At 51.6% G+C, this 16419-nt stretch overlaps 1 long non-coding RNA gene across 1 annotated transcript; it reads right to left on the bottom strand.

Moving 5' to 3' along the window:
• Positions 1-3917: 3917 nt before the first annotated feature.
• LOC148006184 (uncharacterized) lies at positions 3918-6712 on the bottom strand. The gene is made up of 2 exons (XR_015620549.1): positions 4963-6712; positions 3918-4915 (listed from the first exon to the last, which is right to left on the bottom strand). It is a non-coding gene; the product is annotated as an uncharacterized LOC148006184 (long non-coding RNA).
• Between the last annotated feature and the right edge of the window lie 9707 nt (positions 6713-16419).

The raw sequence follows: 16419 nt of genomic DNA, 5'->3' as shown, positions 1-16419 counted from the left end.
GACAGATGGGGATGAGCTAGGACTGCCATAGAGTCCTCCCCACCCCTCCTGCGCTCCAGCTTCTCCTTCGTCCACCCCTGGGGGTGTGGGACCTAAATGTGGCTTCTGTCCTGTGAAATGAGTCACACCGGAAACCTCCCCACTGGAACTCTAATGGGATATGGCTTTGCAGCTCGGCCCTCGCCTACCTGGAGAATCGCTTTCCCCTCTCACAGCAGGTCTCTCCTCCCAGGCTCAACCTTCTCCAGGTCAGAGCACGGGCAGGGGCCATGCCCTTTGCAGTCGAGTTCAGGATTAGACTCTGGTCAGAGTTTTCTCATTCACAGCTCTCAAGGCGTCTATGCTCGCCAGGCAGCTGGGCCCAAAGCCAGTCTTCCTTACGGACACTTTATCTTCAGCTGCAGGATTCATTCCATTCGGTCTTTACGCTGAGCCTTCGAGTTAACATGGAACCATCTTTAAATGTACAATTGAGCAGCATTTAGTGGTTTCACGGTGCTGTGGACACATCACCCAGTAATATTCCGGCACACTTGCATTATCTCAGGAAGGAGCGCGCCCATTCAGCCAGCAAGTGCTGGCAGGACTGGGTCCCACGGTTTCCCCTTTTCTGGCTCAGTACAGATGGAAAATCAGTTTGTGCTTTCTCCTCTCTGACTTCTTTCAGTCAGCACAATGTGGTCAAGCTCCATCCACATCGTGGCGCAAACCAGCCTACATTTCCTTTTTACGGTTGAGAAACATCCAATTGTGTGGATCGAGTGCATTTTGTTTATTCATCCATCCATTTATGGGCCCTGGATTGCTTCCACCCTTTGGCCGCTGTGAATAACCCTGCTTTGAATATGTGCGTCCCGCAAATGCTCGTCTCCTGCTTTGGTAAATGCCCAGAAGTGGGATTACAGAGTTATATGCAAATCTAACTTCTGGAAGATCCTGTGCAGGTTTGGGATCCTGGCCCTCTCCATGTGTTGGCTGACAACATCTCCTCCCTCTTCTGCCACCTTGGGTCTAGCACACAATGAAGGTTTTTCCTAACAGGGGCGAGTGGGACATGGAGAGACACCCAGGTTCACATAGAAAAGAAACCATTGGCAGAGAGAGTGGCAACCCCTCTGTCTGTGAGCTACATGTGACCACAATAGCCAACACTTCAAGCCCACCCTCCCACCTCTGCCCTCACCTCAGGGCTGGGTGCCCTGCCTTACTTCAGCTCTCTCAGCCTCTGCCTCCTGAGCTTCCTGTCTCTCTGCTTTCTCAGAAGACCACGTCTACCTGACTCCTGGGCAGGGTGGGCTCCAGCCTCTTTATTTAGAAGTCTCTTCAACCCTGACAGAAAACAGATAGTTGAGGACAGCCACTTTGTCTGCTGGAGGAGGGAGGGGCCCCCTTTGTCTACTGGACACGCTGAGCGAGGACACTGGCTCTGTGGCAGCCCAGCACCCACCTGTGCCCGTGGGTGTGTTAGCACCAGCCATGCATACCTGTCAGAAAGGCGAGCTTCTGTCTCTGCCTGCTGGATTTCCAGCTCTGCCTTGTGACAAGCAGAAAAAGAAAGCTTTCAAAGAGGAAAAGGGGAGGTACAATTTTAAAAAAAACAGATTAACAAATGTGTAAATGATCGTAAGGGAAAATGTCCTATTAAGAAAAATATGACAAGCATACACTCTTGGGGCGGGGTGCATCCAGGAGAAGAATGGGCTGTATCTCACTGAAATTACAGCATTGTCCTGTCCCAAACTAATAGGCTCTGGTGTCTCCAACCATATGCCAGAGGCATCATTTATTAAGACCATTACCCTGCAGACTACAGCTAGTCACATCTCCCAACGCCGCAGCTGCCGCTGCTGCCGTTATGAAAGACAGTTATAGTCATTTGCAAGATAATAACCATCCTAATCTCAAGGCTTCGTGAGGAACCTGTTCCTCCACATGTCACAATGGAGTTCTGCACAGGGGCAGCGCCAGCCAGGCCATAGTAGAGGGTGGGCAGCTCCTGGCCTCCCTCCCTCAACCCTGAAGAGCTGTGGGTCCATCTGTGTGCCTCCTGTTCTCAGCACTGGGGTGGGGGTGAGCAAGAGAAGGAAGGAGAGCAAGGTGGGGGTGGAGAGGGGGAGGGGAAGGGGGATGGACAGGACAAAGGGCAAGGAAGGAAGAGGGAAGAAAGGGACGATGCTCTTGGTTTGTTCTGTTCTTGCAATGAACACCATGAACAAAACACCCTGGGGAGGAAAAGGCTTATTTGGCTTACACTTCCAGATCTCATCCCACCACTGAGGGAAGTCCAGGAGAAACCTCAAGCAGGAACTTTAAGCAGAAACCACGGACGAAGGCTGCCTACAGGTTCGCTGGACTTGTGCTCAGTAGCTTGCTTTCTTTCTTTCTTTCTTTCTTTCTTTCTTTCTTTCTTTCTTTCTTTCTTTCTTTTTTCCGGAGCTGGGGACCAAACCCAGGGCCTTGTGCTTGCTAGGCAAGTGCTCTACCACTGAGCTAAATCCCCAACCTGCTCACTAGCTTTCTTAGCTAATGGATGGTGCCCCCCCACAATTTGCTGGGCTCTCCCACATCAATCGTTGGTCAAGAGAGTCTCTCACAAACATTGCCGCCTCAGGCCAATCTTATCTTAGCAATCTCTCAATCCAGACTCCTTCAGAGAGATGACTCTAGGCCGAGTCAAACCAACAGCTGAAGCGAGCCAGGACAGAAGGACAGAAGAAGACGCTGGGAAGGATGAGAGGAGAGGTTGGGGGAGGCGCAGAGAAGCAGAGGAGGAGGGAGAGTGGAAGAGAAATTCAAATTGTCACTGAGAGGAAGGAACAGGACCCAAAGGAAGAAAGCCGAACCATAGCTCTCCCTGGGTGGTAGCTTGAGGGCAGAACCCACACCCCCCTCCCCAACCCCGAGAAATACCAACAAAGCAGTAAGAGCCTAAGAAGCCTGCATCCCCAAGCGTCCTCACAACGGTGTGAAGAAGGAACAGAGATGGTGTGGTGGCGGGGCGAGACCATGCAGAGGGTCCTTCATCTTGTTTTCTTGCTGAGGCCATTTCAGGTTTAACTAGAATTTGATCTCCTTGATGGAGGATCCCGTTGAACATTACCCAGCTGTACTCTTAGGAGCCGAAGGTCGAGATGCCCCAGCTAACTGACCTTAGCTTCCATTACACTGTCAGCTTGTGAAAACCTCCCCCGGTAGCTGTGGATGAGACACCAGGATGTGGCTTTGAAATCCCCTTGCTCTAAAGACTCAGCAGTATGGGTAGGTCCTGAATACCCATGTGTGGTCTCATCTGGATACAGGATACTACAGGATAAAGACTCTGAATTGGCTGTAGAGTATGTCTTAGTGGTCCTCTCCAGTGGGATCCCGGTAAGGGGTCCCCGTACCAATGAGATTGGAGGTCAAAGGGGCAGGAATTGCAGAGCTGGGGTATCAGGCCTGTGTGCTTTGAGGATGGACACACAGGTGAATCCAACTGGAGGTGTGAGTGCTGCTATAGGGTCACCCCAAGGGGGAGCAAGCAGGGACCATAACAACCATAAAGGGCAGCTGTCACGGCGCAGGGGTGTGGGAAGATACGGGAGATCAATGTGACCGTGTGCAACCACGGAAGAAAGCAAAGACGAGACCTGGCCTTTCTGTTGGGAGGCTGAACTGAAGAAAGAGGAAGAGCGAAGAGAAAAGCTGGAGAGAAAGGAAAGTGAAGAGACCATTCTAACAGTGGTGAGAAGGAAGACCCGGAGGAGGAGGGTCCAGGAAGACAGGCTGAGTGTTTGACACATGGGGGACAGAGTCTGTTTCCTCCCACCCGGTTTCTGAATGGAGGAAGAAAGCCTAGTTCCAGAGGCTGAGCCCAGCTGGATACCACAGTGGTGGAGACCATCTCTGTCTGGGCGCAGCCATTTTTCCTGGGGCTGCAGAGGTCAGAGCAGAAACCAGAGCCAGGAAGAGCACGGGTGACCTTCTCCCATGCTGACCCTAAAGGGACAAACTGTAAGACCCTGACCCTCGGTCAGTAATACTTACTTCGAGACGCCCCCAAAGGAGACACCAAGACGCAGATCGATGCAAAAGCAAGAGGTTGATTTTCCAGTGCGTTGGGGTCACCCCTCAATCAGCCCCTCAAGACAAGTGACTAGAAGGTGACCCCGATTGGCTATTACAAGCAGTTTTTATAATTTTTAGGGGCACAGGTTACCTCAGCAAGGTTACGGTTTAAACGTATTGGCTAAACATATTAACCTGTAAATCTATTGGCTATCAAGCATCAGTCGGTACATTCTGAGAATTTTCTACTCAAGAATGTTCCTGTGGGTGGAGAATGGAACTCAGCCTAGCCTCAACCTGAGACAGGAAGCTGGAACCTGGCCTAGCCTTGCCCCAAGGAGGGTCCTTCAAAACCAGGAGTCACTGTCTCTAATGCTAGGGATGGAACCAGGAAGTGACACAAACAAGTCACATGACCTGCCTCTCAGCTCTACTCAGGCCTCTCGGCAGATCTTTGGATCAGTCCCTTCTCCCTCCAAACCTGTGTCTCCCTGTGGTCTGTTTCCTACCCCTAGTCCCTTCTGGTCAACAATGTGGACGTTCCTGCTTCTTTTCCCTGTCTCCTCTTCTTCCTCTAGCTCTGAGGCTGGCCCCAGGGGCTTCCATCTTGCCCCTTACTGCCTAAGAATTTAGCATCCACTTGGCTTTTAACTCTGAGCACCGGACCCGACCAGTTACCTCATGCTGAGTAACAAGACTCCAAACTTCACTCCTGCCTCTGAGACCACTGGCAGACCTAGGGGAGGGCTATGTGTGGCCACCACTCCCTTCCAGATGTCCTCCCAACCTCTAGGGACTCCGTTTCCTATAAGGCCTCTGCAGAAGAGTGGAGTATGGCAGCGGCTTTACAGAGCAAGATTGCAGCAGCCTTAACAACATAATGTTCAACGTTCTGCTTGTCGATGAACTTTGAACTTGGCTTTGCCCTGCTGAAGCCTGGTTGTGAACCGGGACTGTGGCCTTCTCCTCTGGTGCCCTCCGCAGTACCTCCTAGCTCAAGATCAGCATCCCGTAGGTGTCCTGTAAGTGAACACATTGCATGTGTCGGCCAGATTTCCTTAAAACCCACTGGCAGGTTCGAAGGGATCAACCTGTGAAAAGAAAATCGTGCTTTCTGTTGTCTCACCGTTTCAGAGGTCTCAGGCGGTGATGATCCACTGTCATTCTTGCTTTGGGCCTGTGGTGTTACATCATGGAGGGAGTATGTGGTAAAACTGCTCATTTCATGGCCAAGAAGGGAAACAGAAGAGTGTTCTGCAATTGTCTTTGAGGTTGAGGACTTCACAAGAGGTCCCATCTCTCAAAATGTCTGAAGCTTTTCATGGCCCACACTGAGTGCCAATCCTTTAAGGCAGGAGCCTTTGGTGTCTTTGTGCAACCAACCAAGCAAACAAACGAAAGCACCACACTTGGAGTTAGGATTCTGCAGGAGGAAGTGTCCCTAAGGGCTGAAGGAGAAGCTCCCAGGCACCACGAATGGGTGTCTGGGATAATTCCTGTCCCTTCCTCTGCCTGTCCCCACTGTGGCTCCCAGCACACTCACCTGTCAAGTGTCATGTCGAAGCAGACAGCAGCTTAGAGAAACTGTTTACAGCTTAAGGTCATGTATCGTCCGATCCTTTGAGCCTTAATTAACCAACATGGAGAGAGCCACACAAATATCATGTCTCCGACATGAACCCTTCTACAAAGCTGCCAGGGGAGATCAACGCCACCCTGGTCTCCAAGAGCCCAGCCCTCTCCTCTGCAAACGCGCCACTCCTCCCCTGCCTGCTGCAGCCTCATCACAAGCTGCCTGCTTAACGGTTCGTTCTTCACACTTGATACAGCCCCAAAGGAAACAGTGTAACAACACGACGGGCCTCCCATCAGACAATAATGGAGAGATATTTTTATTCAGATTTTTTTTTTTACAACTCAAAAACAAAAGTCGGAGACTGTTTTTCAGCCAGCAGACCCTGAAACCAGCCCTCTGGGTCGGTCATGGAATTCCTGGAGCCACCAGGGAGGGACTTGCTGATTGTGCATCCTGACAATCAATTAGAATCATGTTAAATGCCAGTCCAGTCTAGCCCAGCCGCCTGTTATTGACAGTGCCGCGTCCCACATCCTCAGGGATCGTTAGCAAGGAGCCAAGACAGGATGTTTGGGAGAAACAGCAAGAAGTGGCCCCAGGGAAAAACACAGGCATTCCGAGGCAGCCCACGCATGACCACAGCACCACATGAAAACATGCATGTGTCTGGCTTCCCAGGCTGATCCACTCTGCCCACACATGTGACAGGGTTCCTGTTTGGGGGGCGGGGGTGTTCTTTCTTTTTTTCTGTTTAACTTCCTGTGCATGGACAAGGACATGTGTGTACTAAATTGTGCGTGCGGATGCCAGAGACAATTTGTAGGAGTTCGTCCTCTCCTTCCAGCATTTAGGTCCTGAGAACCGAACTCAGACAGTCAGGCTTGTCAGCAAAACCTTTACCCACTGAGACATCTTGCTGGATCCTCCCCAGAGCTCCAGAAACAATCAGCGGGTATAACCACCTCCCATGATGGGATGGATTTCCAAAGCCCTTCACCAACACTCCAGTAACAACGACTCCCAATAAATCCACTGGGTCACTAAGCTAGACTGGAGTTTCTTTGGCTACGCGTCAGGGTGCTTTGTGAAAACAGCTATAAGAGTGTCTCTTCCCAGATGAAAAATGCCCTGAGGACAACAGGGTGGCTGGTGAGACACCCAGACCCCAGGCATCTCGACTCAGGTGAGGTGAATTAAGGAGGCCCCAGCTACCCCTGCTGACTCACATGCCTCCCTGGCCCCACTCCCCAAATCCCGGGTTCCCCCCACTTCCAGACTCCACCCACTAACTTCTAGGTCCCACCCACTTCTAGGCCCCATCCCCGCCCACTTCCGGAACCCACCCTCACTCCGGAGCCCCGCCCCACCACTCCTAGCCCCACCCACCACTCTTAGGCCCCAGCCCCACTCACTCCCAGGCCCCACTCCCACCCACTCACGTCCCCACAAACTCTATTTATTGCTCATCTGCTCACTTTTATACAAAGTTTATTGAGTACCTCCACACTGGAAAATGGAGCTGTTTAATAGCTGCAGCAAGTGATAAAAAGAAGAAAAAAATGACTTCCGTTTCCCCAGCTGTTGGAATGAAATTAGAACAGTTATATTTCTTCCTGCTAAATCCCCAGCCTCTGCCACCTGCAGGCCTGCTGCTCCTCCAGCAGAGAGCTGCTCAGCCTCCAATCCATCAAAGGATCACAGGAGTCAACAGAGCATTCCAGGGTTCCTGACTGCCTGGGGCAGAGGTGGTTCAGAAGAGGGTTTCCGGGGTGGGAGAGGTGGCTCTAGGGTTAAGCGCACTTGCCTGCCGCTTTTGCAGAAGACCCAAGTTTGGTTCTCAGCACCCACGCTGCAGCTCACAAACATCTGTAACTCCAATTCCAATGGATCCAATACCATCTGCTGGTTTCTAAATACTCTCTATAAACAAACAAACAAACATCTTCATAAAAGAGGGGTTTTTAAAAAAGCGACTGCCCTATGAGAACACCGGACCAGAAGCAAAAAGGGAAGGAAAGTTCTCTGGAAAAATTTAGAGACAGCATCTGAGAACAAACTTCTGGAAGACTCGGCGTTCCCTCGCCTAGGTCACGCCAGGCCGTGTGCAGTCTTACATCTACGGCTGAGATCTGTCATAAGGGGGAGTCCAAGGTATGCTGGAGGAGGACGGAGCTGGCGAGGAGTAAGAGGTGTTTCCAGTCCTTTGGACCCGGTGACAGCCAGTCAAGTAAGCACCCAGCAACTTCAAAGTTGAGTATGTAACTTCCTTTTCCTCCACTGCTGTCTCAAAGCTCCCTCTCGCAGCCATCTTTCTAGAAAGTTCTAACCATCCCCTTTCCCCCATAACAACCACTTACCACCACCTGCTCCCTGGGAGCAGGAAGCCTCTTAACTCTACAGTCGCTCAAACATCAATCATGAAGGCAGGAAGTGAGCACTCTATCAAGAGCTCCCGCGGCCTGCTTGATTTTCCTCTAGACTCTGAGGATCCATCCTTCACCCAGCTGCATCACCGTGCTGCTCATTAAACAGCCACTGGCCCCGCCCCTGACCTGACTCCCCCTTCTCCCCGCCCCGCACCCACGCCTCGCACCCTGCCTCGCACAGGAGATTCTAGAGGGCACGGCCTACTGAGTGCTGTTCGGTTCTACAGGGTCTTGCCTCCCCACGGAGGTGTGCAGTCATGAGGGAGCTCAGGTGACCAGGTTCTCAAAAGCTGAATTCACTCTGAACATGTCCTTTTCTTCATCTCCCCGGGCTCATGGAGTGCCCACTGTCCCCTGAACTCTGCCCTTGAGGGAGACTTTTCAGCAATGGCGTTTGCAGGCTGGTAACCGGCAGCGGCTTCACAGAGCACTGAAGCTAAATTTGAGCACAGGGCAGGTGACAGGACATCCCGGGTAGAGGGCATTTTGACCCCTAAAGACATAATGGCTCTCAAGAAAAGAGACTCCCGTGGAGATCCCAAATCGGGCTTATTACATAACGGAGGAAAGCTGTGTGTTCTGTGCTCGGCAGGGTGGGCATTGTGCTGAACCTTGAAGGAGCTCCTGTGTGAAGGAGCACAGAGATCATGAGCTGGTGCTGGGCAGGCAGGAGAAAAGAAGCCTCTCGGGGGGGCTGAAAATTGGCCCCAGCTTGGCGTAGGCCTGTAGCAAGTTCAGACCCAGACCTGATCTAACTTAGCCCCAAGTCCTTCCTTCCTTCCTGGAATGGCTGGATTCACGTTGCCCTGAGAGAGCCAGCAGTCATGGACCACACACTGATAAATAGCTCTGGTGGGCCCCCGTGCTAGAGAGCTTTGCGGACTGGACTTAGAAACAAAACACAGGATACAGAGTATCTTGTGGTAGAAAGTAGCCAGCTGGGGAAGAAAAAGGAGAAATGAGGGAAGAGAAGATGAGAATCCTCAGAAGAGGGGAAAGAGGAGGAAGATGGAGGGAAGGAAGGACAGACAGACGGACAGACAGGCCTGAGTGCCACACACAGGGAAGCGGCCTGGAAACTCCAGCTCTGAAGCTGTCTCTCCCTCTTTGCTCTGAGGGAAAAAGCCAACAAAATCCCTCTGAGGAAGAGCTAGAAACACATGCCCATCCAACTGTGGACAAAGCTCCTGCCAGCCAGAGGTCCCTGGTTCCTTTTTCCCCAGCAGTGGAGATACCAAGGGGCAGCCGCTGGAGGCTCTAGCCTCCTGCTGCACAGAAAGTGATTCTCTTCCTTCTGCCATACCTCTCTGATAACCAGCATTAAATCCCGAAAATGAGATGGAAAATGGAACCAAAGCGGGCACAGACATGTCCAGCTGGAAGCCACCCTGCCCTCCCCACCGCACATCCTGGTAAAAACTTTCACTCCATCCGGAACCCACAGAGAGGCTACTTGCCTTCCTAAACCCCTCGGTTGGTAGTCGAGACACCACACAGGTTTGTCCCTATTCGGGAAGAGGAAACTGAAGGGGCACGGTGGACACACAAGCTGTTTGCAGAGACAGAGAGAGTTCCCGCAAGATTCACTGGCTTACCATCCTGCTAGTGAGACCCTGTACTACACTGTACAGCGGCAGACTCCATCTGTTAGCCCAGACTGGTCCCCAAGCCAACTCTCTGTCCTGCACCTTCAGACCCACACAGTAAGGTGAACCTCTCTAGGTCAGAAAACCAGCCCCAGGGCCAGCAGCGGCTGTCCAGCCTCTGAGCCACTCAGTTTGCTCCACCACAAGGCTGTAGACCAAGCATGTTCTGTGAGTGCACCAGCCTCTCTGTAGGCTTAGACCCTGCTTCCCAAGAGTTCCTTCTCACTCAGCAGCTATTGGTTCAGTGTGAAGGGTATGATCCACAGAAGAGGAAAATCATGACCTTCAGGAAGAAGGTCATGACTTTCAGGGCTGCATGCAATGTCTAGGAACAATCCATCTGCTACAGGCAGCCGCCTCAGGCTCAGCTGTAAGGTTCCACACATTCTGAGGTACGCTCAATGGTGGCTCCCAATACTCAGAACCATTTCGGTTTTAACTGAGTCAAAGATCTTGTTGGTCATCTAGATTGTCCTGGTGGGCCTCAGAGCCCAGCCCCAGTAAACAGGGACTGCTTGAGACTCACAGGCGAAGGCAGTTGAAGAGGCCAGGTGAAGACAGAGGCAGATACTGGAATGATGGATCTAGGAGCCACAGCCACCAGGATCTGGTGGAAGTAGGATGAGCCTCCCCCAGAGCCTCCAGAGGGAGCCCATCCTGCGACACTTTAATGGACTCCGGCCTCCAGAGTCTCAGGAGAATGGCTCTCCACAGTTGTAATCGGCCACAGGCTACAACTGCAGGGAGCTCATGCCCGCTCTGTAGCAGTCCATCACACCACAGAGGTCTTCTGTGAAATCTGTCCCTGCTCCTTAGTTTGTACATGTGGTTTGGGCCAGGTAGCCAGGCTAGGTGACAGCACCCTCCCACCCTGTGATGGTTTGTATATGCTCTACCCAGGGAGTGGCAGGATTAGAAGGTATGGCCCTGTTGGAATAGGTGGGTCATTGTAAGTATGGGCTATTAATAAGACCCTCATTCTAGCTGCCTGGAAGCCAGTCTTCTCCTAGCAGCCTTCAGATGAAGATGTAGAACTCTCAGCTCCTCCTGCACCATGCCTGCCCGGATGCTGTCATGCCCCTGCTTTGATGATAATGGACTGAACCTCTGAACCTGTAAGCCAGCCCCAATTCAATGTTGTCCTTTATAAGACTTGCCTTGGTCCTGGTGTCGTTCACAGTAGTAAAACCCTAAGACACACTTGAATCTACACCCGGCTGGAGAGATCCCATGAGCTGGCTGCAGTCACACCATGGGGGGAATCGGGACAGAGGAGGTAGGGGCAGGGAGGCTGTTCCGTGATCCCCAGATCTCCCAGCACGGACTCAGCTGTGAGCAGCATGAGTGAAGTCAACTATCCCTCAGTTGGAGAGCCCACCATACTTCACCAGATGGCAGATGGCCTGGTGTGGACCCTGACTCTCAGCAGGGAGAGTGAGTCGGCACAGGGCTCCGGCATTAGCCAAGGGTGCTGTGGGAAAACCTCCTCTGTGTTCCTGAGATGCAGTGCTATAACAGCTGCTATTGCAGCCACATCAGGTATGGCCCTGGCCTGTGACTCAGCACAAAGATGGCAGACATGAGCTCAGTCCTGCCCAGAGAGACCTGACTCAGCAAACAGTGCAAGGCTGTAGCTTGGGGGCACGGAGGGCTAACTCCCCAGGCAAAGGGACCTAGATTTGATCCCTAAGCACTGAAAAGTGTGGGGTGGGGGTTGCATATCGTATATACATCTTGAGGGGTCCAGAGACCGATGTGCGCTGCATGACGCCATCAACCCGTCTTTCAGAGAAGTTCTCCAGATAATGTTTGTGTGCCAAAGATCACCAAGGTCTAGTGACGGAAACTGGGTGAGTGAAGGCACCATGGGGTGAAGTTTAGTGTCACAACAGGAGGGCTGGGTCTGGTGTTTCAGAACAAAAATCTTTGTTCCATACACCCTGGGTTTTTCTTTATTTGTTGAGGTTGACACAAGTGATGCTGCTTTGTGTCTCACAACTTTTACTGACATCATGTCCAGGGTGAGGAAGGCAGCCATCACCCCCAAACTTACATGGGGTACATAGACATGTGCACATGTGTCTGCTGTCTGTGCCTCTCTGTATTTGTCTGCACATCAATAAAGGGGGGTTCTGTGTGTGTGTATGTGCATGTCTGTGTGCATATGTATGTGTCTTGTGCATATGTGTATGCAGTTATGCATGTGTATACATGTGTGTGCCTGTGTGTTGCATGTGTTGTGTGTCTGGGTTCATGTTTTTGTGGGGGGGAGCACTCACAGCACCTAATCTCTCAACACATATTAAAATGGCCAATAAGGTTTCACTGGTATCAAGCCCTGAATTGGAGTAGACTTCTGGAGCTCACTTTATATGAACAGAAACTCCGTCCCCTGGAAAGTAACTCCCCTAGCCCCACAGCTGCCATTCTGTTCTCGGCTTCTGTGGGTCTATCTCAGGTGCTGTCTGCATAAGTAGCTGTCCACCAGCCTGCTTGTCTCAACTGACATCAGGTCCTCCACTGTGTCACCACAACAGTGGCATCATCTTCTTTCTTTGTTCTTTGCAATTGATTCCTAAGGTCACACTGCAGCCCAGGACCAAGGGCTTAGGTACCAGAACCAGCAGAGGCTTCACAGACCCTTAGATCTCAATCCAGATAGTAAGGTTCTGGAGGTGACAGAATCCAGACCAGAGACTTCCGAGTTCTACTCAGGGAAGAAAGTAAATTATTCTGGAAACAATGTTTCTGGCACTCTCTGTACTGGCTGGTTTTGTATGTCAACTTGACACAAGCTGGAGTTATCACAGAGAAAGGAACCTCCCTTGAGGAAATGCCTCCATGAGACCCAGCTGTAAGGCATTTTCTCAATTAGTGACCAAGGGGGGAGGACCCAGCCCATGGTGGGTGGTGCCATCCCTGGGTTGGTGGTCCTGGGTTCTATAAGAGAGCAAGCTGAGCAAGCCAGTAAGTAACATCCCTCCATGGCCTCTGCATCAGCTCCTGCTTCCTGCCTTGCTTGAGTTCCATCCCTGACTTCCTTTGGTGATGAACAGCAATGTGGAAGTGTGAGCTGAGTAAACCCTTTCCTCCCCAACTTGCTTCTTGGTCATGGGGTTTGTGCAGGAATAGGAACTCTGACTGAGACACACTCTTACACCCCTTACCCTCCCATCATTCCCTCCTATTCTGCCCCCACCCTGCAGCCAGATGGCCCCTTCTTTTGCCCTGGCAGCACCACATTGCCTACGTCACATTGTGCACAGGGACTGTACATTGTATACTCTAATAGTGAGGACACTTCAACCAACTCTAAATCTTACTGCCTAGACATCTGCTGTGACATTTTACCTGCACCCACCACCACCGACACCTTTGGTTTCTAGATACCCATAGAATAGAATAGCATGTGGCATGTGGTAGGTCCTCAATGAATGTCTGTTGACTGAGTGTATGAGTGTATGGACACATCTGTCTCATATACTGTGATGCTTTTGAAGTCAGAGTCCCTGGCCACGGAGGAGGGTCTGAAGGATAACTGCTCACTAAGGAACAGGAGACAGAATACACTCATCCACGCCCGACTCACGTGTCTGAAGAATGGACTCACACTCTGATGACCCTCAGTACCCAATGAGACTCTTGCCTAGGCTTCCTCGGATCACCACAGCAGCAAGTCCTGGGCTCAGAGGCCCCCACTCTCCACCCCTGCAAACTAAAGCAGGCCTCAGTTTCCTGATCAAGAACCCTGCTCTGAAGTATTCAGTCCCTCAGTTCAGAGACATCAGTGAGGGAAGGGAGTGAAGAGGTTTGGTCATCTCTGAGATGACAGCCAAGAGTCCCCAGTCTGCTTAGAACACTGGGCTCTTCCTCCTGGCTGATGTCCCAGAGGCCTCAGAAGTTCCTGGGAAGCCTAGTGTCATAATGTGTTCTCTGGATACACAAGGGAGAACCCAGCATCAGGATGGCTGTTCAATAGGGCTGGAGAATTCCAGATGATCCTCATGTGAAGTGTCAGGAGAGCCACCAGGGATGTTTTCAGGGAACTCCTATGATAAGATTAACCTAACATAAGCCAACACCTGCAGGAACCTGCCTCTCCCCCAATAAGACGCTGGCGTCTTCACCTCTGCCAATAGAGACCACAGAACCTTATGGGGACCTCTGAGCACCTTAGCAGGGTCCTGTGCAGACCTCATGGGTGCCTCACAGGGACCTCATGGAGACCTCCTGGGTGACTTTATGGTACCTTGTGAGACTTTATGAGTACCTCATGGGAACTCTGTGGGACTTCATTTTGCAGAGGTCTGGAAGTTTTCAGGCTACAAACCCAGAGAATATAAGCCGGAGGGGAAAGTATAAGCAAGAAAGGAAAGAAAAAGCAAAAAGGAAATTGTGCCTGTCCCCCACAGCCACAGGGATTGTGGAACAGGGGAGCTACTCCACAGATAGCAGCCACTTGTCCTTTGCTCAGGGAAGGATCTATGTCCCTTCCACTTCCCCCATCCAAGAAGACCGGGTAGAAAATAAACGCCATTGGAGAAGGGGGCTCAGAGCTTAACACTGAGCAGGCTGTCCCTTCAAGGAAGCTGCCAGCATCCTCAGACCTAACTGACAGTCCCTGGGCATCCTGTTCTTGGACAATGTGTAAGGCCACCTGCCTGAAATGCTTGCTCTGGCTGCTTTGAGGCTCACTGGTGTCAGAGGCACATCTGGTCCACATGCATCTGCTCAGTCTGCTCTCTGCAGACAGACATCTAATGCGGTGGTTCAAATCCACCTCACGACTCTCAATCCTCTGAGACCAGAGAACCACAGAGCTATCTTCTTCCGCCTGCACTGTGCTTGTGTGTTGACACTGCCAGCTTCCTCCGTTCAGACTTTCCATTTGGCCCTGGTTTCAATGCTACGGAAACATCTGGAGGAGACTCGGAGGCCTCCCATAGACCTTCCGTCAGACGCTTTAGACGCTTACGTTGTTAGCATGGGCTAATAAGAATGCACACCACCCACCAGGAGAGTCACCAATCATCAGCCAGGAAACACAGCCCTGCCACACTAAGAATCCAGGTCTCATACTACCCTGTCCCATCCCTCCACAGCTGCCCACAGTGCACCTCTCTGGGTTCTGTATCCTTCCCACCCTGCCCCTGAGACTCACCCAGATCTTCACACTGCACTGGGCTTCCCTGTCTTTCCAGCTTCTCCCATCGGAAGCTTTTCTTATGCTGTTTTCTTTCTCGGTCTCCCACTTTCAGAGTCCGGCACAGAGCCTTGTCAACTGCTCTCCTCTAAGCATGCCTGTAGTTCCTGACATCAGCCCAGCATGCCCTGCCTTACCCAGGCTGCCTGGTAAGTGTCAGTCTCCCTCACGGGCCGACGGGCATCAGGCATGCGGTGCTCCATTCTGGCTCCAGCTTGAGTCTCCTGCTCAAGGCTGGGCTCCGCCCTTCTCTATACTGTAATATTTTGCTTTTGTAATTATAGATAACATTCGAAGAAGACTCCAGTTTACCATCAATAGTCTGACCAAGGGGCTGGAGAGATGGCTCAGCGGTTAAGAGCACTGACTGCTCTTCCAGAGATCCTGAGTTCAATTCCCAGCAACCACATGGTGGCTCACAACCATCTGTAAAGAGATCCGATGCCCTCTTCTGGTGTATCTGAAGACAGCTACAGTGTACTTATATATAATAAATGAATAAATCTTTAAAAAAAAAATAGTCTGACCAAGGCAGCCCTCACTTCTGACTCAGGACCCCGGTGACTTCCTGGCTCGTCCCTCTATGCCGGTGGGATTCTCATTATAGCGGGGAGGTTTGATTCCCACTCAACCCATGCACACATCTGTCACTGTGGAGCCCTGGACTTTACGCTGTTCACTGGGTCTATCACGCACTCCTATTGATACTTTGACGCCCCAATCATCGTGCCCCAGATTCAACAGCTGTGTTCCCAGCTGTGCTCTGCACCTCCTCGTGGATTTCAGCAGTATCACTGCATGTCCTTCCTTCTTCCAGATGCTCCCTCCACTTTCCACTTGCCCCCCACTCCTACCATCAACACACACACACATACACACACACACACACACACACACACACACACACGCACGCACGAACGCACTGAGATGTGCCAGGTCAATCACGTGACACAGACCCTCGAGGGGTCAAGGTTGCTGATTGGCCCTAGAGTAGCCTCCTTTGGAACTGTGCCTGCTGGTTCTCATGTTGCTAGGGGAAGACTGACTCAATGACTCCACACTTCTGGTTTAGCATCAGGAAGACGTTGGAAATGGTTCACAGGCCAGGAAAACCTTTTCCCGGGCTCAGGGCTCTGTTAAAAAAAAAAAAAAATCCAGAGCTTGGGGAGGCAGGGTGTTAGGAAAATCAATGCTTCTGCAGTGTGTGCTGACCATTGATTTTGGCAACCAATTTGGCGACCAATGGCCCTGCAGGACCAGAAAGCAAAATACATGGCACCCAGAGCTGTTTTCGGCTTCCTCTCCGTCTCCAAGACGAAGGAGAGGCTATGAGTCTCCGATCGTGGTCCTGGGGGCGGAGGGAAGAAGAAACCAACCCCACGCATGACTTTCTCTCTTCCTATTTCCTGATCACCATCCGCGGGCTGAGGGTCTCTGCGCAAATCCCAGGCAGTTCAGAACTGGGAGCCGTGAGTTACATAAGGTAATATTAAGGCTGTAAATCTTCCCAGTAGCAGAACC

The sequence above is a fragment of the Rattus norvegicus genome, chromosome 5 (genome assembly GCF_021556685.1).
Source record: "Rattus norvegicus strain SHRSP/BbbUtx chromosome 5, alternate assembly SHRSP_T2T, whole genome shotgun sequence".
NCBI classification, from domain to species: domain Eukaryota; kingdom Metazoa; phylum Chordata; class Mammalia; order Rodentia; family Muridae; genus Rattus; species Rattus norvegicus.
Note: the sequence above shows the minus strand (reverse complement) of the source record. Positions and strands in the feature narration are given on the sequence as shown.